General features: G+C 42.8%; 1 pseudogene; it reads left to right on the forward strand.

Moving 5' to 3' along the window:
* The first annotated feature begins 3338 nt into the window (after nt 1–3338).
* Nucleotides 3339–3490, forward strand: LOC142356242 (5.8S ribosomal RNA; annotated as a pseudogene).
* Nucleotides 3491–4050: the final 560 nt, after the last annotated feature.

The raw sequence follows: 4050 nt of genomic DNA on the forward strand, positions 1-4050 counted from the left end.
CTGTGATGCCCTTAGATGTTCTGGACTGCACGCGCGCTACACTGTGTACTTTTAGATTGAGTACTCAGCCCTTGGTCCGAAATGGACTGGGCAATCAGAGAAAAGTACAGCGCTTCAAGGGGATCGTCTGTTGTAACTTGCAGACGTGAACCAGGAATTCCTGGTACTTATGAGTCAACAACTCATAGGGATTACGTCCCTGCCCTTTGTACACACCGCCCGTCGCTACTACTGATTGGATAGTTAAGCAAGAATTGCAAATTCCTACTGTTGGGACTTCGGTCTCCGGCAACGGGATGAAGCGGATCGAGCTTAATTGTCTAGAGGAAGTAAAAGTCGTAACAAGGTTTCCGTAGGGGAACCTGCGGAAGGATCAGTGATTGATTCCTTCGGGCATGGCTGCTGGTAGAGGCCATGTCTGTAGTGCGCATGACGCTCTGTCGCTAGAGATTGCTTGGCAACCAATCTCGAATTATGTATCGAGCTCAAAAACTACTTGTGTGGATACATAGTTCAGCAGTCATGGCAAGGGACTGCTTAAAGGGAGACTAGTTAGCAAAAGCAGCCTAGCAGAACTGCAGCTATCTAGATCTCAGAAGCTGGGTTATAGAAGCCCAGCTATAGACTTGTGAATGAGAAAGGCCTAAAAAGGTCCACAAGTCGCGTGGTTAGAACCGACACGCAAAAATCCCAGCGAGTGACAGAGCGTTGCGCTGTTCAGTGGGAAAGAGTTGAGCTACTCGGGGCGCCCACTGAACTTGCTCCGAGCCAAAGGCTCGAAAAAACACAGCTTAGCCTCAGATCCTTTACATAGAAGGCTAGCTAAAATAAACTTACCTTGGACGAGGGTAAAGTTTAGTCAGTTCTTAGGGGAGAGTAATCCACAGCTTCTCGCCCTCTGAACATTCTCCCAGATATGTAGGTCTGGGAGAGTCTCCTCCTGTTCTTCGGAATCTGGAGGTAGACAAAGACAGTACGATACGATCTTGCATCGGGATGACTAACCGATAATGATCATAATCTGACAATTTTTCCGGCTTGAGGCACCGGAGTCAGATTAAAGACACATACTGAACTAAAGGCGTATGTGCAAAGCTTGTCGGAGTGTAGAGAGTCAAGCTGAGTTGACTCGTCACGTGGTGATGACAACAGCCATGTGCAAAACACTCACAACTTTATCGTCTATGTGGAAAAGGTTGCTAACAGCGCTCTCTATGAGAGGCCCTCGCATATAACTATACGAGGAAAAGGCGATAGAGTTGTTTGAATGTGGGGCAGGTTCATCGACAAGCTAAGTTGATCACATTCTTGTTGTGGCATCCTACTAGAATTGGTCACGGTCTGCACCAACTCTCCCCAAGTTGGCCAGACTTAAAACTAGAAATAAGGTTTGCAGCTATGTGAACCTAGAAACTGTAAAGGAGTTGAAAGAACTTAAAGGAATTGAAAGAGGCCTTGAGGTATATCCTCTTGGTAAAGACCCACAAAAGCTCACAAAAGTGGCTTCGAAGGGCAAAACTGGTTCATCCAAAACAATTGGAGAGCTTAAAGCAGAACCAATTCGAATGAAACACTATTGGTGAAACTTCATCATGAGAACGTCACAAGCTGATCACGCTCTATGATATGACTAGTATTATGTTGCTTCTAGTAGGCTAAGCGCAAGCCGAAACATCAACATGTGAAAGTCGTAGAATTTTGCAATCAAACTGTGGCTAGTACTGTGATGTTACTAGTAACCTGGTGTTCCGTCATATGGCCAAGAGAGCATTTGAAGGCGAAACTTCTGCATGGGAAAGCTGCATCATGATCAAAATTTTATATCGAGTATTATGTTGACGTTAGTAGGCCTTGGCCGAAAACGCAGCATGTGAAAGGTATAGATAAAAGTTATTGTTGCAGTCAGTACTGTGTAGTTACTAGTAGCTGGATTTAAGCTCAAAATGAGACACTGTTGGTGAAACTTCATCATGAGAATGTCACAAGCTGATCAAGCTCTATGATATGACTAGTATTATGTTGCTTCTAGTAGGCTAAGCGCAAGCCGAAACATCAACATGTGAAAGTCGTAGAATTTTGCGATCAAATTGTGGCTAGTACTGTGATGTTACTAGTAACCTTGTGTTACGTCATATGGCCAAGAGAGCATTTGAAGGCGAAACTTCTGCATGGGGAAGCTGCATCATGAACAAAAGTTTATATCGAGTATTATGTTGACATTAGTAGGCCCTGGCCGAAAGCGCAGCATGTGAAAGGTATAGATAAAAGTTATCGTTGCAGTCAGTACTGTGTAGTTACTAGTAGCTGGATTTAAGCTCGAAATGAGACACTGTTGGTGAAACTTCATCATGAGAACGTCACAAGCTGATCACGCTCCATGATATGACTAGTATTATGTTGCTTCTAGTAGGCTAAGCGCAAGCCGAAACATCAACATGTGAAAGTCGTAGAATTTTGCGATCAAATTGTGGCTAGTACTGTGATGTTACTAGTAACCTTGTGTTACGTCATATGGCCAAGAGAGCATTTGAAGGCGAAACTTCTGCATGGGGAAGCTGCATCATGAACAAAAGTTTATATCGAGTATTATGTTGACGTTAGTAGGCCCTGGCCGAAAGCGCAGCATGTGAAAGGTATAGATAAAAGTTAGCGTTGCAGTCAGTACTGTGTAGTTACTAGTAGCTGGATTTAAGCTCGAAATGAGACACTGTTGGTGAAACTTCATCATGAGAACGTCACAAGCTGATCACGCTCTATGATATGACTAGTATTATGTTGCTTCTAGTAGGCTAAGCGCAAGCCGAAACATCAACATGTGAAAGTCGTAGAATTTTGCAATCAAACTGTGGCTAGTACTGTGATGTTACTAGTAACCTTTTCTTACGTCATATGGCCAAGAGAGCATTTGAAGGCGAAACTTCTGCATGGGGAAGCTGCATCATGAACAAAAGTTTATATCGAGTATTATGTTGACGTTAGTAGGCCCTGGCCGAAAGCGCAGCATGTGAAAGGTATAGATAAAAGTTATCGTTGCAGTCAGTACTGTGTAGTTACTAGTAGCTGGATTTAAGCTCGAAGTGAGACACTGTTGGTGAAACTTCATCATGAGAACGTCACAAGCTGATCACGCTCTATGATATGACTAGTATTATGTTGCTTATAGTAGGCTAAGCGCAAGCCGAAACATCAACATGTGAAAGTCGTAGAATTTTGCGATCAAACTGTGGCTAGTACTTTGATGATGCTTGTAGCCAACCGAATTGGTTGAAAAGCCCAATAAGTAAGCTAACTTGGGAGAGCTTGTTGGAAACCAAATGCTACTAGATTGGTCCAAATACATCCTTCAACAGGGGATCACTTGGCTCGCTTTACGAAGAGGAGCACAGCTATATGTGTTAATTCGGTATGAATCGCAAGATTTGTTTACCGACCTCTCTAACGCAAAAGGCGGTCTCGGCTTCGGCTGTTGACTGCGTCCGATTCAGGGTTATATAACTCTCGATTGAACACATTGATGTTCTATTGTTGGTGCTTCCAATAAAATTGGAACACTTAAAGCAGAACCGATTCAAATAATAGCATTCTGATCAATGATTGCATTCCTTGATCAAGAACTGCTGGAGTCATTGTGATGGCGAATTTTCTTCATAAGAAAATTGCAAAGAGACGGAACTTAATGAGACTAGTATTATGTTGTTTCTAGTAAGCGGAAGCTGAAACAGCAACATGTGAAAATCAAGTTTTGTTCAATGATCTCGAGGCGATAAGTACTATGAAGCAACTAGTAGCCTAAGCATGACTCAGATTTGAGACAGTCAAAAAGACTGGCGAAACTTCTTCACATGAAAGTTACATAGAGAACTACAAATGTATACAGCGAGTATTATGTTGTTTCTAGTAGGCGAAAGCTGAAACATCAACATGTGAAAGTTGTCTGCAAACTGTAGAACGATATGTGATTAGTACTGTGCTGTTACTAGTAGCCAGTCTGACTGTAGAAGCCAAGACAAAGGGAAACTAATGCATCTGAAAAGGACAAGTTATGGAAAG

This window comes from Convolutriloba macropyga, unplaced genomic scaffold (assembly GCF_964194025.1).
Source record: "Convolutriloba macropyga unplaced genomic scaffold, txConMacr16.3 SCAFFOLD_4544, whole genome shotgun sequence".
Lineage (NCBI taxonomy): Eukaryota > Metazoa > Xenacoelomorpha > Acoela > Convolutidae > Convolutriloba > Convolutriloba macropyga.